At 52.7% G+C, this 18,755-nt stretch overlaps 2 long non-coding RNA genes across 2 annotated transcripts; both read right to left on the bottom strand.

Moving 5' to 3' along the window:
* Positions 1-217: 217 nt before the first annotated feature.
* Positions 218-778, bottom strand: LOC123587540. The gene is made up of 2 exons (XR_006707369.1): positions 705-778; positions 218-503 (listed from the first exon to the last, which is right to left on the bottom strand). It is a non-coding gene; the product is annotated as an uncharacterized LOC123587540 (long non-coding RNA).
* A 1,661-nt stretch (positions 779-2,439) lies between these two features.
* Positions 2,440-15,276, bottom strand: LOC123587542. The gene is made up of 3 exons (XR_006707378.1): positions 14,452-15,276; positions 13,814-13,888; positions 2,440-2,828 (listed from the first exon to the last, which is right to left on the bottom strand). It is a non-coding gene; the product is annotated as an uncharacterized LOC123587542 (long non-coding RNA).
* Between the last annotated feature and the right edge of the window lie 3,479 nt (positions 15,277-18,755).

Genomic DNA, 18,755 nt, shown 5'->3' with positions numbered 1-18,755 from the left:
CGCTAAAACCTACAAATAAGATATTTGGAAGGATTTTTATAATGAGCTCCAAGGTCAGAAGTTGGCCAAATTGGAAGCTGATATTAAAATCCCAATGAAGGAGGACACAGCAATCAGACAAGACAAAGGAATAAAAGGCGTCCAAATTGGCAAGGAAGAAGTGGAACTTTCACTACGCAGACGACACGATACTACATAGAGAAAACACTACAGACTCCACAGGAAAACTTAGAACTGGTAAGTGAATCCAGTAAGGGTACAAGATACAAAATCAGTGTCCAGAGTGACACCGGCATCATGGCAGCATAAGGTACCTCCTTTAACAACCGGGGCGCCTGAGTGGGTCAGCTGGTTCGGCGTCCGAATTCGGCTCAGGTCACGAGCCGAAATCTGAGTTCCTTGGGGTTCTAATGAGACATCCCATGTCAGTGCATCCCATTCCCATGGGGAATAAGAAGCATTCCACTTGACCGTTGGCACATTTGGAGAATTATCTTCTGACTCTGAAGATAAAGGCAGACGTAGCTGAAGAATGCACAGACTACGTCACTGTAGATACAACTGGGGAATTAGAGTGACATCCCTTTTCGGTGTCCACGCACCTTGAGAATTAGGGAGACACACCTGGGTTATTAGGGACACCAGTGATGTCAGGGTGTCTATACCCAGGGAACTGGGTAACGTCTCAGGTCAGGTAGACTCACCTGGGGAACTTGCAGGACATCCCAGGTCAGGGTAGAACTCTGGGTTACTTTGAGCCATCGGAAGTCAGAGTATTCATATCTGGGGATTAGGGAGACACTCAGGTCAGAGTAGAAGCATCTGGGTAATTAGAGAAACATCCTAAGTCATGGTAAACACATGGGGGAATTAGTAAGAAATCCCAAGACAGAAAACACATCCATGGAATAAGAGAAACGTCTCAGGTCAGGGTCAACACCTATGGAATTCGGCAGACAGATCAGTGTGTGCACTCGGGAAGTAAGAGAGAGCCCAGGTGTGAGCACGTACACGTGGGGACTAGGGAGACATCCCGGTAAGGGAAAGCCAACCTGGAGAATAAGGAACATATCCTAGGTCAGAGGAAAAACACCTGGGAATCGGTGGCAACATTTCATGTCTGGGTAGATAAACCTGGGGCATTAGAAATCTAGTTCGGTGAAGACACAAAAAGGGAATTGGGGAGACATCCAGGTCAAGTTAGACACATAATGCAGAATTAAGGAAACATCAAGATCAAAACAGACTCCGCTATGGAAATAGGGAGACATCCCAGTTCAGAGCAGACACACTCGAGTCAGGCACACATCCCACGTCTGGGCGGACAGATCGACGGAAGTAAAGAGATGTCCCGGGTCAGGGGACACGTACCTGGGAAATTGGAATCAGGCTGTGGCACACACCTGGGGAAGTAGGGCGGCCCCCCGGGTCCCTCAATATATGCCTGGAGAGTTAGGGTGTCCCAGGTAGAGCAGGCACCTGGCTAGAAGGGAGACATCCCAGTTCAATGGAGATGCACCTGGACAATTACAGAGACACCCAGGGTTGCCAGAGAAAACACACTGGGATTTAAGGAGACATCCTAACGGCGTGTAGACCTACTTGGGGTATTAGGGCGACATCTTATGTAAAGATAGGCACGTCTGCATTATCAGCAGGTCACAGATTAGATAAACCCAGGGAGCTAGGCGGTTTCCCCTTGGGGTAAATAAGCTCGGAGAGAGAGGTATCCAGGGCAGAGGAGACACACCTGGGAAATTAGGGAAACGTGCCGTGTCAGTGTGTGGACCTCAGGTCGCCGTAGATACGCCCGGAGGACAACAAATCACTTCTACTCAGAGGGGACGCCCTAGGTTCACGGAGACCTACCTGTACACTTAGCAAGACTCTGTGTGTCCAAGCAGACACATCTGGGGAATTAAACACTGCTGTTCGGGGCAAGAGCACCTCGAGTGCTGGGGAAATATTCCCGGTTGGACACACACCTGGGGAGAGCGGTCCACTTCCCAGAAGAGGCACTGAGTTAGGGAGGCTGCCTGCCATGCGAGGGCGGACACACCTGGGGAGTCGGAGCCCGCAGATTAGTATGGACACGCTTGGGGCATAAGGGAGACTTCCGGCTCAGATATACGTACCTGGGAATTAAAGAGCCCGGTTCAAATTGCTTTTTCCAACTTTGAGACGTAACTGACACATTACATCTAAGTTTAAGGCATACAGTGACGATGTGAAGCCCATATATATCGCAGAATGATTAGCGCGAGCTTAATTAGCGTCCATCAGAGTGACGACAGCATCGCGGCAGCTGTCGATAAGCTCCTTTAACAACTGGGGCGCCTAGATGGCTCGGTCGGTTAAGCGTCCGACTTCGACTCAGGTCATGATCTCACGGTTTGTGAGCTCGAGCCCCGCGTCGGGCTCTGTGCTGACGGCTCGGAGCCTGGAGCCTGCTTCGGATTCTGTGTCTCCCTCTCTCTGCCCCTCCCCCACTTGCACTCCAGGTCTCTAAAAAATAAATACACATAAAAAAAGGTATTTCCTTCAACAACTAAAATTCAGCTTCCATCTCCAAACTTACGTGCGTCCGTGGGAGCCGTGTGATCCAGCACCTGACGCAGGTTGCCTGGGAGGGTCTCACCACCATGCTTTGGGCGATGGGCAGGCAGACCGCGGTACAGGCTTTGTCACTGGCGGGACCCTGTGAGCCGGCTCTGGTCCCTCTCGGCTGCAGTCTGGGGGCGGCTGGATAATGCTGACGTGGGCAGACCACCCATGGGCGAGATAGCCTTTGTAGCAACCCAGGTTTCTAGAGGAGAAGTTCCAGCATTCTGTTGGAAAGAAAACGTTACAGCAGCACCCCTCCCCCAAGGCGGCAGAGCTCAGAGACACGGGCGGCATCTCTCCTGCAGGGGAAAGGGCCAGTGGTGACGGCCTCGCTTCCCCCGCTGTGCAGGAGGCTGCTAAAGAAATGCATTTTTCTCTTGCAATGCCCAGGGCGTTAAAGGGGCTTCGTGATTGGGGGAAGGAGATCAGGGATGAGGTCATAGTATCAGAGAGCCTTAAAGGGATGCCGTTTCTGTTGACTGCATTCTGGACTCCAACACGGAGTCTGTCACAGCCCCTGGGAAAACCTCATCTTCGGAGCCCTCCACTGGACTGTAGGCACCCTCAACACCTGAGTGTCAAAACTCACACCACCCACCCCACCCTGTGTGCACTCCCGGGGCAGCAGGAGACAAGCTCGGGTGGACGGGGAGCACCCACGGAAAACAGGCCAGCGCGTGGGGGAAAGTGCAGTCCTGAGCTGTAACACCACCTTCAATAAAGCAAAAGAGAGGTTTCTAACAGTTGGTCTGGTGTGTTGTAAGATCAGAATTCCTACAAGCTTAGGAATTCTGCCACAAGAGGGATCAGGAAGCATGGAGCGGGTGTATCCATGGGAGGTTGGAGAAAGCCACAGAATCTGTATAGCAGGGCCATCAAAAAGTGCCCCCCAACTGAAGGCAGCTGGTAAAGATCGGAGGGGTGACTGCTACATCAATGTGAAAGGAGCAACACAAAACTCAAAGGAACATAAAGAACCAAGGAAACATGATATCACCAAAAGATCCCTCATTTATCTTCCAGTAACTGATCCCAAAGACAGGGAGGACATCTGTGACTTACATGACAAAGAATTCAACATAGCTCTTTTGAGGAAGCTAATGAGCTACAAGTAAACACAAAGAAATTCAATGAAATCAGGAAAAGCACACATACACAGAAAGAGAAATTTAACAAAGAGAATCATGAGAACTAAACAAATTCTGGAGCTGAAGAAGTCAGTGAATGAAATGAGGGGTGAAAGAGAGGGTATTATCACCAGAACAGACCAGAAAGAAGAAAGCCATCAGTGAATATAGGACAGGAGCTTTGAAACAGCCCAGAGAACAAAGAAAAGAAGCTAAGAGCATATTGTCATCCGTGAAACACCATCAAAAGAGCCACCGGTATCGCTGGGGTTCCAGAAGGACAAGAGAGGAAGAAGGGGGATGGAGGTCTATTTGGAGATCTCATGCCTGAGAACTCCCCAGACCTGCAAAGAGACGTGGACATTCAAGTTCATGAAATTAACAGATCACCTCATTATTTCAAGCCAACGCAATCTGTCCCAAAACACATTATAATGAAGCTGTCAGAAATCGAAGGTAGAATCCTGAAAGCACAAGAGGAAAAGAGAGTAATCTACAAAGGAACCCACACTGGAGATCTGTGGATTTCTCAGCAGAAACCTTACTGACCAGGAGAGGGTGGATGACACATTCACAGTGCTGAAAGAAAAAAAAGGCCAGCCAAGAATACACTATCCAGTGAAGCTGTCCTTCGGAAATGATGGCAAAAAAATAAAATAAAATAAAAAGTTCCCAGACAAACAAAAGCTGGAAGAGTTCATCACACTGGACCTCCTTACGAGAAATGCTGAAAGGAATTCTTGCAGCCGAGGTGAAGGGATGCTCATCAGTGACACAAAAACATACAAACATATGGAACACACTGGAAATGGTAAATATACAGTCGGATGAAGAAAACTAATTCTGTAATTGGATAGTGTGTTAATAAAAGCTAAAGGATGAAAGTATCAAAAATAATTACACCTACTGTAATTTGTTAATTAATACACAATACACAAAGAAGTAAACGGGGCATCTGGGTGACTCGGTTGAGCATCCGATTCCTGGTTTCGGCTCAGGTCATGATGCCAGGGTTATGGGACTGAGCCCCGCGCGAGCCTGCTTAGGATTCTCTCTCTCCCCCTCTGCCCCTCCCCCTGCTCACATGCTATCTCTAAAACAAAAAGAGGTAAACCATGACATTAATGTAAAAAAATGTGACAGTAATATAAAAAGAGGGAGCAAAAGGGCAGAGGTGTCACTACCGGTGTAAGTTGACCAGTTTATCTACTAGGTGTTTTATGTAAGCCTCGTGTAATCATAAAGCAAAAACCTAGTGGAGATTCACAAAGATAAAGACAAGGGAACCCCACCATGGAGTATCCCCAATCCACAAAGGTGGGGAAGAAGACAGGAAGAAAAGGAACTGTGGAACCACAAACAGCCGGAAAACAATAAGATGGCACAGGAAAATCCTTACCTGTCGAAGGTTATTCAAAATGTAAATGGGTTGAATTCTTCAATGAATTGGCACAGGGTGGCTGAATTAAAAACAAACAAGACCCAACTACATGCTACCCACAAGAGACTCGCTCCTGCCTTAAGGACACACAGAGGCTCGAAGTGAAGGAAAGAGGAGGCTCTTCCACGAAGTGGACGCCACAAGACGAGAGGGTAGCTCGACTGACGTCAGATGAAATAAACTTTAAGCCCCCAACAGTAAAACACAACAAAACTCATTACATAAGGATAAGGGGATCAACTCATCAAGAGGACGTAACAATTATATATATGCACTTATTACTGGAGCACCTACATGTATTAAATGCTAACAGATCTGAAAGGGAAAAAAAGACAACACAATAGTAATAGACTCTAATAGCCCACTTTCGGCCATGGATATAGATCATCCAGACAGAAAATCAACAAGGAGACACTGGACTTGAACCATACATTAGACCAAATGGACCTAATAGACATTTATAGAACATTCTAGCTACAGCAGCAGAATGCACATTTTTCTCAAATACACACAGAACATTCTCCAGGGCAGGTCACATGACAGGCTGCAAAACAAGTCTTAGCAAATTTAAGAAGACTGAAATCACACCAACTCTATTTTCCAACCACAGTGTTACAAAACTAGAAATCAGTAACAGGAGGGAAGGTGGAATATTTACAAACATGTGGAAACCAAACAAAACATTCCCGAACAACCAATGGGTCAAATAAGAAATCTAAACAAAAGGGGTGCCTGGGTGGCTCCGTTGGTTAAGTGTCCGACTCTTGATTTCGGCTCAGGTCATGATCTCATGGTTTGTTACTTTGAGCCCCGCTTTTGGGCTCTGCGCTGATAGCATGGAGCCTGACTGGGATATCCTCTCTCTCTCTGCCCCTTCCCCTCTCATGCTTTTTCTCTCTCAAATAAACATTAAAAAAAAAGAAACCAAAAAGTTTTTAAAATCTTGAAACAACTGGAAATGGATCATAATACACTAAAACCTTTGGGAAGCTGCAAAAGCAGTCCTGCAGGGAAGTTTTAGTGATAAATGCATGTATTTAAAAAAACAGATCTTGGGGCGTCTGGGTGGCTCAATCAGTTAAGCATCCAACTTGGGCTCGGGTCATGATCTTTGAGCCCTGTGTTGGGCTCTGTGCTGACAGCGCAGAGCCTGGAGCCTGCTTCAGGTTCTGTGTCTCCCTCTGTCTCTGCCTCTCCCTGTCTCGTGCTCGCTCTCAAAAATAAAACATTAAAAAATATGTAAAAAATAGATGTCAAATGACTAGCCTAATTTTATACCTGAAGGAATGAGGCAAAGAAGAAAAAGCTAGGCCAAGTCTATCATAAGGAAGGAAATAGCAGAAGACTGGAGTGGAGATAAATAGGTATCAGAAAAAATAAAACAGATCAATGAAACTAAGAGTTGGTGTTTTGAAAAGATAAAGTTGACAAAACTTGATCTAGACTCAGGAAGAAAATACTCAAAATCAGAAATAAGAGATATGACAACCCCCAGCACAGAAATACAAAGGATCGGGGGCGCCTGGGTAACTCCATTGGTTGGGCATCCAACTCTGGCTGAAGTCCTGATATCACAGTTCATGAGTTCAAGCCCCGCCTCGGGCTCTGTGCTGACAGGTCAGAGCCTAGAGCCTGCTTCGGATTCTGTGTCTCCCTCTCTGCTCCTCTCCTCTCTCTCCCTCTCTCTCTCTCAAAAATAAAGAAACTTAAAAAAAATACAAAGGATCATAACAAGCTAATATGAACAATTATACAACCAACAAACTGGATAACCCAGAAGAAACAGAAAATGTGAACAAACCAACGAGTGAGAAGATACGGTCAGTAGTCAAAAGCATCCCAACAAATAAAAGTCCAGGACCAGATGGCCAACTAGTTAATTCTACCAATCATTTAAAAAAGAATTAATGGCAGTACTTCTCAAACTCTTCCAAAAACCTGAAGCGGAGGGAACACTCCAGTTCTTTTTATGAGGCCAGCGTTCCCCTGATCCCAGACCCAGCTAAGACGCCACCAGAAATCTGCTGGCCAATATCTATGATGAATATAAATGCAAAGATTCTCGACCAAATATTCTCCAACTGAATTCCACATTACATTAAAATGGTGGTACACCATGATCAAGTGGGATTTATCCATGGGAGGCAAGGAAGATCCCACACACAAAAACATGACACACCATGTTAATAGAAGGACAGATCAATCACACCATTTCACTAGATTCAGAAAAAGTTTTGAAAAAAACACAACATCCTTTTATGATAAAAACTCTCAGCAAATTAGGTCTAAAAGGAACGTATATGAACCCAATAAAGGCCATATATGACAAGCCCACAGTTAACTGTGAAGGGTTGGGGACTTTTCCTCTATGCTCAGAGGAGGACAACAATGTCCACTCACACCACTCCTGTTCAACACAGCACTGGAAGTCCCAGCCAGAGCAATGAGACAAGACAAAGACACAAAAGACCTCCAAATCAGAAAGGAAGCACTGAATTATTTTTATTTCCAGATGATATGATCTTCTATAGAAAAAATCCTAAAGACTTCACTGAAAAACTGTCACAACTAAGCAGTAATTCTGTTACATTGCAGGATACAAAATCAACACACAGGAATCAGTTGCTTTTTCTATACGCAAAAAAAGGAAACTTTGGCGGGGGGCGGGGGTGGAGGGGGAATCCACTCACAATAGCACCAAAACCGATAAAATATTTGGGAATAAATCTAACCAAACAAGTGAAAAATCTGTATACCAAAAAGTATAAGACCTTGATGAAAGAAACTGAAGACACAAGTGGAAAGACATCCCATGCTCATGGATAAGAATTAATGTTTAAAATCTCCATACTACCCAAAGCCATCTACAGATTCAGTGCGGTTCCTATCAGAACTCCAATGGCGTTGTTCACAGAAACAGGAAAAAACAATCCTAAAATTTGTATGGAACCACAAAGGACCCTGGATAGCTAAAGCAGTAATGAGAAAGAAGAAAGCTGGAGGCATACTTCCTGATCTGAAGCTATGTTAAAATAGTAGTAACCAAAATGGTACTATACTAGCCTCAAAACAGATACCAGTAGAAGAGAATCGAAAGCCCAGAAATTAACCCATGCATAAAGGACTACACCAAACTAAAAACTTCTGCACAGTAAGAAGACACAACGAAATGAAAAGGCAACTACAAAATAGGACAACATGTGCAAACCATCTATCTTGTTAACTCATGCAACTCACTAGCAAAAAAAAAAAAAAAAAAAAATCCCCAAAAACCAAATAATTCGCTTTTTAAATAATGGTCAGAGGACCTGAATAGATGTTTTTCCAAAGAAGACATACAAATGGCCAACTTGTACACAGGTGAAAAGAGGCTTCACTTTGCTAATTAAGAAAATGCACACCGAAACCACAATGAGATACCGCCTCACACCTGTTAGAATGGCTGTCGGCCAAAAGACAAGAACGATGTGTGGGCGAGGATGTGGAGGAGGAGGAACCCTCGTGCACTGTCAGTGGGAATGCAAACTGGTGTGGCCACTGTGGAAAACAGTGCGGAGGTTCCCCAAAAAGTTAAAAATGGAAATAGCATACGATCCAGCAGTCCTCTGGGTATATAGTTAATGGAAATGAAATTAGGATCTCCATGTTCAATTCGTCATTACTCACACTAGGTAGGACACGGGAACGACACAAACATCCGTCCGTCCACAGAAGAAGGGACAAGGAAGTCGTGATACACACGCGCATGTGCGCACACACATACAAATGTTATTCAGCCACGAGAAAGGAGGAAATCCTGCCATTTGAGACAACATATGCTCAGTGAAATAAATCACACACAGAAAAGCAAACACTGCACGATCTCTCTTATGTGGAATCTGAAAAAGCCAAACCCAGAAACAGAGGGTAGAATGGCGGTGGCTGGGAGCCTGGGAGAACAAGAGACATTGGTCCAAGGGCACGAACTTCCAGTTCTGAGCTGAAGAAGTCCCGGGGATCTACCGTATGGCACGGTGAGCACAGGGAACGGTACTGCGCTGCCTGCTTGAAGGCTGCGGAGGGGAAGCCCTGAGTGGTACGAAAAGCCGCCAGTGATCATGGGACGTGATGACGGTGTCCACTAACTAGCCCAAGTGTCATCGTTCTGCAGCGTATGCTTGCTCCAAATAATCACCTTGTACACCTTGAACTCACATGACGTTCTGCCAATTATATGTCAAACCTGGGGGAAAAATCAGAACATCTGTGTATTTCCTTTAAGAAATATTCATTAAAAATGGAATAAAATGGATTTATGGTTGCACTCAAGGAGAAATTAAGGGAATAAAAACGCAAAGTCTTTAAGTGGGTTGTCCTTAAGCAGAAATAGGTCTGGTTTGATTTCCATGATTCCTACTGAATTACCTGAATTAATTTCACTGGGTTGTTAAGAAATATTCTTAGTTTTAACAATCCTAGCAACTTTTTTTTTTTTTTACATGTTTGCTTATTTTTGAGAGCGCGCGAGAGAGCGAGCGAACAGGAAGGAACAGCGAGAGAGGGAGACAGAGGATCTCAAGGAGGCCCCACTCTGTCAGCTCAGCATAGAGCCCAACGCGGGGCTCAGACTCACGAACCGTGAGATCATGACCTGAGCCGAAGTCGGATGCTTAACCAACTGAGCCACCCAGGTGGCCCTCTAGCAAACATTTTTTATTAACATTAAATTTTCGCACAAAATATAAGATTTTAATGTTCTGGGGTCACCTGGGTGACTCGGTTAAGCATCCGACTTCGGCTCAAGTCATGATTTCATGGTTTGTGAGTTCGAGCTCAGAGTCGGGCTCTGCGCTGACATTTCGGAGCCTGGAGCCAGCTTCAGATTCTCTCTCTCTCCCTCTCTCTCTGCCCCTTCCCCCTCTTGCACTCTCGCAAAAATAAACAAACTTAAAATACAAGAATTTAACATTCTGCTGAATGTTTAGTAAACTCTAAGCAAATCTCATTTTTTAGCAGCTTCTGAATGACTCAGCAAAGCTCTGACATAAATCACCAACTCTGACAGAGGGCAGAATGACAAATGTTTCCTCCCCAACTGAAGGGTCCCAGGGAAGTGCAGGTGTCCCGGCCCGGGAGGTCAGGGGGTTTCTGCGGGTTGTGTGGTTGGAGCACCCGGGGAGCTCTAGTAAAGTATCGGACGAGCTGTTTGTGGCCGAATCCTGGGTTTCTAATGGGGTCAGAGCAGACACCTGAGGTGCTCTGTGCAAACACAGGTGCAGACCCCCCCACCCCCCCACTGCCGGCCCCCTCACTTGGGCGGAGGCTGTCAGGGCAGCCCTGGGCAGGAGGCAGGTGGGGAGAGACGCTCCCACCCCCTGGAGAGTCAGCTCCTGGGGCACGAAGCCCAGGTCACCCTGAGGGCTGCAGGCACCGCCTGCCCGGGGCTCAGTCAGGTACCCAGGGTGTTCGAACCTCACCTGATGACCCTGCCCAGGCCCCCCCTCCCACCCCCGCGGGGACTCGAACAAGCAGGACAAACCCTGGCGGGGTCAACAGAGCCCACGGGCCGTCCCGACCACCGTGCCCCGCTGGCGACACCACGAGCACCTGGCACTGGGATCACTTCCCGTGGGAATCTGGGGGTCCCTCCTTGCCGTGGCCCCAGGTGCAGGGACTGTCCCAGAGGGAACAGGTTCCGCTCCAGGCAGGGCCTGCAGGCTGGACTGGGGGCCCTTCCTGGGGCTGCACTGTGTCCTGCCATCTCTGCATCTGTCCACCTGCCTAGCACGGGGAGCAGTCAGCATCCTGAGCACCCCGCCTGCCCCCCCCCAACCCTGCGTGGCATCCCCTGCCATGCCTGAGACCACACCCTGCCCTGGCCACCTGCCCCTCCCAGACACCAGGACCCTGGCCTAACACAGGGGCGATGCCAAGGGGGGCTGCCACGGGGACAGGGCTCCCTGGCTTCCTCCTTCCCCTTCCCCCACCTGTGACAGAGGGACAGGGGGGCTGGGGGGGACCAGGTCCTGAATCAGAAACGAGCCTCCCCAATTCACCAAACACAACTGCTCAGGGAGGGGGTGACTCAGCACATCCTGAGCTGTCCCGCAGGAAGACCCCTCCCGAGGGACCCCGCCGTGGGCTGGGGGCCAGACTTCTCCCAGTCCTGCCTCCTGCCAGTGCCTTCCAGGCCAGGTCATCCCCGACCAGGGCTCCTCTCCACAGACGGGACGTTCCAGCCAGCCACCCCCCCAGGGCTCCTGTCTCAGAGCCCGGGGCCAGGAGAGCCCCAATCACCCACGTGTGCTCGAATCCTCCCGGTGATGGGGGGCTCACCACCCGTCGGGCAGCCTCCCACGGGACGGTGGGAAACCCCTCCCTGCTGGCCCAGCCCTGCAGACAGCACCGCTCCATCCTGCACCCCCACCTCCTGCTCTCCTGAGTCGGGTCTTCTCCGGCGGGGCCCCTGCCCCCAGTCACCCCTGCTCCCAGCCGCCCCCACAGCCCCTCAGGTCCCAGAGCAGGCAGGTGCCCAGGACCCCTGCTCCCCACAGACCCTTCCCTCCTGCAGCCTCAGGGGCAGAGCAAACCCCCCAGCGCCCACACAGGCACCAGCCGGGGCTCCACGTGACGGCTCAGAGGGAACCGTTGGGGCTCGGGGGGTCCTGCCGCACGGCCCGCTTGCTTTCTGCCCGGGCGCGGCTTCTAACCTGCACCCACGTTCATCATGCAAGGCCGACGTCCTCGCCCTGGAGCCGGGCTCTGCTGCCCCCGAACGCGGCCCCGCGGCCTGAGGTCTAGGACGCAGGTCCCCTTGTGATCCAGTCGAGGGCTGGGCCCCGAGGCAGGACGCCGGCTCCACATCTGGAAACCCGGAGCCTCTCCCTACAGAGGAGCTCCTTACTCCTTCCTGACACACACCCTCCTCCTCCTCCTCCTCCTGCTGTTGCTGCTCACACCTGCAGTTAAGGCCACGGAGCACAGCAAACACACCTGCCCTTCATCCCTGGGCTGAGCTGCAGGTGACACCCAGCAGGGCGCAGGGCTCCCTCCCTCCCACCCACGCTCGGGCATTTGCTGCAAAGCCACTCACCTGGGGACTCAGGCAGGTGTGGGCGATGCACGGACCCCCGCCCTGAGTTCCCCAGGGGGCACAGAGGCCAGGGAACCATGGGGACCCAGGCGTCCCGACTGCTGGTGCCAACCCCACTGTCTAGAGACGCGCAGCCCCGTTCCCAGAGACCGGCCTGAGGGTGAGTGCAGGGGACGCATGGGCCTCCCTCCCAGAAGACCCCGTGCGTGGCCAGGCCTGGTCCCCGTCAAGTCCATGAGCTCAGACCCCCGAAGGCAGCTCTCTGGGTCCTCACCTGTAGGGGCTTCTCAAGGGGCCTCACCTGGGAGCCCACATCTGGGGGAACCTTACCTGGGGTCCGTATCTAGGGGGGTCCACACCGAGGGATCCTCACCCCAGGGTCCATAACTAGGGGGGGCAGTCCACACTTAGGGGGCCTCACCTGGGGGGGCCTCAAGGGGGCTGTCAGAGGCCCCGACTGGGGAAGGGGCCCGAACCCTCGGGGCTGCGGCCTGAGATGCAGGGACAGGTGTCTGAGACTCAGGCAGGCCTCCCGCTTCAACCGCTGACCCCACCTCACCTCCCTTCCGTCGGGCTCGGTGCCTGGGTCATGGGTGCGGGCACCACCGCTCCCTCCTAGGACACGGGGCCGGTCCTCGGGGTGGAGGAAGCCAGCCCTTCTCTCCCAGCCACTGGGCCCCTGCTCTGTGGCTCCGGCTCCGGCCCAGGCGGCCCCGCGCTGGGCGGTCCAGCTGGGGGGAGGGCAGGAGGCGGCACCTGCCCGGGGCGGGGGCTTGTTAACTTGCTGACATAAGAGTTTGTGTGAAACAGATTCCCAGGCCGGGAAAGGGTCCCGAACTGACGCCTCCAGACTGGAGCCGGTGCCCCTGGCTGAGAGCCGTGGGCTGGGCGGGGAGGGGCCCTGAGCACCGGCTCCAGGCTGGTTTGCCAGCAAACCTTGACGGAGCTCATGTGGCCCGTGCAGGCCCGGGGGGCTGGGGAGCCACCGCAGGCTCAGTGTAGGCTCAGCAGGAGAAGTGCGGAGACCACCAGGTCAGTATAAATAAAGAAGTGGGAGGGAGATAACCAGGGTGGGTGTAGACACAGGAGCAGAAGCAATGAGACATCCAAGGCAGTGTAACCCCAGCAGGAGTACTAAGGAGATCTGGAGAAATGGACAGACACAGAAAGGGAACTTCGGGGAAATCTGAGGTCTGTGTTCACACAGTAGAGGAACAAGAACACCTCTGGTCTGTGTCAGCACACAAGGGAGACCAGAGGGATATGCCAGGACAGTGTAGACAACACCTAAGAAAACAGGGAGCCATCCAGTGTGGACACATCAGAGTGGCCATACAGACATCTCCGCTCAGTGCAGAACCACCAAGAAACCAGGGAGACACCTCAGGTTGGTGTAGGCGTGTCAGGGAAACCGTGAAGACATTCTATTCACTGAATCACACAAGGGTGACAAGGAAGATGCTCCAGGCCAGTAGAGACCCACGTGGGGGACCAGGGAGACAGCCGGGCCACACCAGTGTAGACACACCTTGGGATGCAGGGCAGAAGCCCAGGTCATTGTCGACTTACCACGAAACCAGGGAGGCCTTGGTCATTGCAGACAGGGCAAGAATAGGGATGTGCTCCTGCTCCCTTCATTCCAACCTGGGGAAAGACACCCTAGGTCAGTATAACACATCAGGGGAATTAGAGAGATACCCCAGCAGAGACACGGCAGGGGAACTCGGAGATACCCAAGGTCAGTGCAGACACAGTACGGGAAATCGAGAGACATCCCTCATCAGTGTAGACACTGCAGGGAGTTAAGAGACATCTTGTCAGTGTAAACACAGCAGGGGAATTAGGGAGACACTAGGTGGCCCCCACTGTTGCACGTGTGACACAGAATGCAACTCCCCACACTGGGAGATGCCCGTGGCAAATCACAGATGAATCAAGGCATCAACGTGCCCGCAGGTGTCCTGGGGATAAGGAGGAATCAAAGATCAAACCTCCCGCGTCAGGTGGAGAAAGTAATTTCGACACGTCACCGCACGCTGTTAGGAGGACTCATTAAAGCTGAATCAGAATCCAAAGGTCACTGCCAGGAGGGCCACAGAGCACCTCCTGGAGAAGGGGTGTGCACAGGGTGACCCCGCGCCCCAGAGCTGTAGCTGACCAGTTGAGTGGGAGGGGATCCGGGTCCAGGGAGGAGATGACAGCCTTACCTGGGAGCTCCTCCCCGCTGGTGACACTCCAGGCCAGTCCCCCTGTGCCCCCTCTGAGTCGGTTATCTCTTCTTGCAGGACAGACCTTCCAATAGGGTTGTGGCTTCAAATGTCAGTGGTTCCTGACTCCCCACAGTCCTGGGGTCAGATTTCGGGCAGGGCCCCGCTGGTGGCTCTCTGCTCCACCTGGCCTGGCTGGGTCACTCCCTCAGCTGCTTCCAGCTGCTGGCCAGGCTGAGCTGGAAGGTTCTGGAAGGCAATTCTGCACCTGCCATGTTCTTCTCAGTGCCATTTAAAAGAGCCCAGGTAATCCACCCTCGAGGTGTTTCCATGGAGACGTGTCTCATCACCCAGAGGGAATTCTGGAGAAGAATCGAAAAAGGGAGTGAAGGCTGTCAGGTGTGGATCCCTTCACATCTGAGGGGGTTTCTGATTCACAGGGCTTGGGGCTGTTTCTCCTTGAAGTTCAGACAGCCAGGACTCCAAGTGAGGGATCATTCTGACCCTGAACTGGACACTAACCAGCCTTGTCAAATCTCTAGCCCTGGTTCCCTCCTTCCTTCACTGGTCTTGATCTCCGCTGGGAAAAAGGGGACTCCAGACATTCTGAAGGATAGTGTCTTGGATTCAGGAATTCCCTAGAAGAGCCAGAACCACTCCCCTTTGGGGAACGTAGGAAGCCGAAGCTTACTGTGCATCTGAGGAAGTGACAGGTCTCTCCCTGGGAGCGTCCAGACTGGCTGCCCAGGGCCCGCCCCTCCCCTGCGGCCCCGCCTGCTCTCCTGGATCCCCGTCAGCACTGAAACACGCAAACACGCGCCAGGCCTTTGCACGCCGAACACCCGGCTTCTCCGCCACACTCACCCCCGAACCGCGGGCTACGGCTTGTTCCCACACACTCAGAACCTTCCAGGGACACAGGAGCCGCAGGACCATGTTCTCATGGATCATCTGAGTGCTTTTCCCTCCCCCTGGCTCCTGTCACTCTGGGGTCACCCCCTCCCCACCCAGGTGGGCTGCGTTCGGGGGCTCAGGGAGCATCACCAGCGGTGGAGCCCGTCCACGTGCCCATCCCCTCCCAACAGACCCCACGTGTTTAGGAGCACACCGCATGGGACCCAGATAGAGGGAACTTTCTCCGTCCTTCATCCGAAATCAAACTATAACTGGCATCGCGTACCTCTCTCTACGAAACTAGCTGGGATGACGTGGGTGTGTCCCTATCCTGTCCCTCTGCAGTATCGGCTGCATGTTCGGATGTGCACCTGACCTGCCCATGGGGGGTGGCCCCTGTGGAGAAGAGGTCTCTGTGATGAGAACTGTCGCGCCCCACCTAGGGTCTCCTCGTGGCCCGCGGCGTCTGGCTGGCGGGTGTGTGGGACCCTCGGGTCTGTGGGAGAGGAGGTGGGGCCAGGGGCTCGTGGTCCCGTCCTTCCAGCACGCGCCTAGGGACATGTGGACCCGGCCCCACAGGGACGTGCAGCAGGGGCTTCCCTGAGCGTGCTGTGGGGGCCGCCACCTCCTGGTCTCCTGGGACAGTGGAGAGGGAGCCTGGGGAGGGCGAGCCTCGGAGGACGACGCGGGTTTGAACCACGGAGGTCCTGTACGCTTGGCCATAGGAGCACATGTCAGACTAGGAGTCTGGATTTCTCTCTCGTCCAGCAAGAGAGAAGACACAAAACTGAATATGAGAGAGGCTAATGTCTGGGAGGAGACAAGAGCCCTGAACAGGGTTTTCGTCTCCGTATTTACTGAACTCTCAAGAACTTACATACGTGGCGAACGTGAAGAAAACCATCAGAGAGTAAACGTTAACTTGTGTGTGAGAAGCAAATGGTCTGGGGGGCAAGAGGAGTGTTTGATCAAGGTACACTGGTGCCAGATGGAAAGTAATTTCCTGCAGGTGATGCAACAAGTTTCTCGTGATCCCAGTACAATATCTCACTAGCTCACCTTGGGCTTTTTCGCCCTGTTGTGGCAGCTTTCTGCTCTAAGCTTTAACCCGTTTACGTAAGCGTAGGAATTCCTGAACGTATTTCCCGACAAGCACGTGTGCCAATCAAGCGTTTGTAAAAATAAGTGTCCTAAACAGAATGAAAGCTAGAACACAGGGCCATCGACGTGTGTTTAAAGAATATGCCCACAAAACAGCAATGGGCATTTTGCAAGAGCACTTTCAAATAAAAAGATAGGCATAAGCCAGTTCAAGGATTTCCTAAGGATGAAATCTTAGGAGTCTCAAACACCCTCAAAACCATAACATAAAAATTCAATGAAAGTAAAAAGGATACTATTAAACACAGCTTTACGATTTCCCAAGGGCAAGAGTGAATGCGTAATTAGGAGTGGAATAGAGGCTGGTGGGGGGGGCATGGGGGGGGATGTGCCTGCAAGCAGCTGCTGCGCATGTGCGGAGGCAGCAGCGTGATTCCCCCGCCCCTTTCCCTTGAGGTCCAGCGAAGGAGATGCCAGGACAGAAGCTGGCAGACGCCGGAAGGCGGTCATCACTTTGCCTGTGCCATCCCCAGGGAAGGGCTGTGGGCCCCACCCTTCGGCCTGGCCCCTGACCAGCCTCCCCCTGTCTCCTCTAGCTCTGCCACGTGAGCCCCGCCCTTCTGCCCTAGCCCCACCCACCGCCTCTAACTCCCACCCTCATGTGGCCCCACCCCTCTGCTCCAGCCAACCCTCTGACCGGACCCCACCTTTTCCCTCTAGCCCCACCCTTGTCTGGCACTGTCCCTCCTCTCTAGCCCCGCCCGCTGGCCTGGCCCCGCCCCAGGCTTCCACCTGGGCTCATGACTTAGCCACATAGCACACCTGCCCAGAGTACACATCTGCCCGGACAGATGGTCTGGCGATGGCTTGATGGCCTTTTGTCTGTTGGGTGGAGCCCAGAAGCCCCCAGTGATGCAAACCCCAACCCTCCTCAGCTGGCGGGATGCCCGGCTCCGGGCCCCCCGGACATCTGGGCACTGTGGTTTCCTCTCCCTGTGGCCCGGTCTCCTGTCCACCTGTACGGAACCCCAGGAAGGGCAGCGTCCTCCTGTCCCCCCCTTCCTGGGGAGGAGCCTGCAGGGAGGGAGTCCCTGGAGTTCCCTCCCTGATGCGCCCTCACCCCTGCCCGGTCCTGGTGCGGGAAGCTTTCCTCAACATCAGGACATTGACATTCTGTGCACACAGACAAGTCTGTGGAAACAGTAATGATGACCGATGGGGGTTGAAGCTCTTTTGCCATCAGCAATTTTCTTCTGCATTTCTCATTTTGGCTTCATTTGGCCTCAAACAGGAAGAGTCAAGACAATGAGGCACCATCCGCAGAGGCAGCCTTGGAAGAAGGTCTGGGGCCAGCAGGTGCGACGCCGGACCGCAGGCGGTTCCCTCTCCCGGTTACCAGGACAGGGAGTGATCAGGCCTCTCGGAACCTCAGTTTCCCCTTCTGTGTAACGGGCTCTGGGTCTCCCATCCTAACCTGTATTGAAGGTGTCCACCTTGATCCACCTGCACGGCTGCGCCTTCCCAGCCACCCGCACCTTTGCCAGGTTAACTGCATCTCATCTCCTGGGCCTCCGCCCCGCCCCGCCCCGCCCTCTACATCACCAACACAGTCACTGCCTCGCCGCTGTGGTTCCCCCTGGCACCCAAGCCCCAAGCGCAGGGATGCCAGCATCTAGACAGAAAAGTGGAGCGATGCCAGCATCTAGACAGAAAAGCGGGACTTGGTCACGCTGATGGTGGCAGAGCTGGAGGGCAGAGGATGACCGAGGCCCATGCGGACTTGAGCGGCTGCAGCTGAGCCCCAGCAGAGGGAATGAGGGGTGTGAGCAGAGCCGGGGCACCCCGGGCGCTGGGCAGGGCAGGACCACCGCCAGCTGCCCTCGGCAGAAGGACCCTGTGTGGGGCAGGACCGTGGGGGCAGGGCACCCGGCCAGGGCTGGGAGCCCCGGAGGGGGCTCTGCAGGGAAGCTGTGAAGCTGGAGGGACACCCTCTCTTTCAGAGGCCCCGGCCCCCTGCGGTCCCCACCAGCACCCCTGCTGTCAGGACCTGGCAGGGTCCTGCTCTGGGAGCCCAGGAGCTTGTTTTACAGAGCAGAGGAGGGCGGGGGCTCTGAATCAACAGGAAGCCCCCGCCCCCTGCACCCATACACTCCTGCCCCTCTGCCTGCAAGCCCTCCCTGCCCTGGTCAGTGCCTCTTCACCCCTCGGTCTCTGCTCCAGCCCCTCCCCCAGAATCACTCTTATGTCCCCTGGTCACCTACCACGGGGCAGTCCCCTGCTTCGTCCCCTCAGCACAGCTGACAGGGGAA

This window comes from Leopardus geoffroyi, chromosome D3 (genome assembly GCF_018350155.1).
Source record: "Leopardus geoffroyi isolate Oge1 chromosome D3, O.geoffroyi_Oge1_pat1.0, whole genome shotgun sequence".
NCBI classification, from domain to species: Eukaryota; Metazoa; Chordata; class Mammalia; order Carnivora; family Felidae; genus Leopardus; species Leopardus geoffroyi.
The sequence above is the reverse complement of the archived record's forward strand: the minus strand, read 5'-3'. Positions and strand labels throughout refer to the sequence as shown.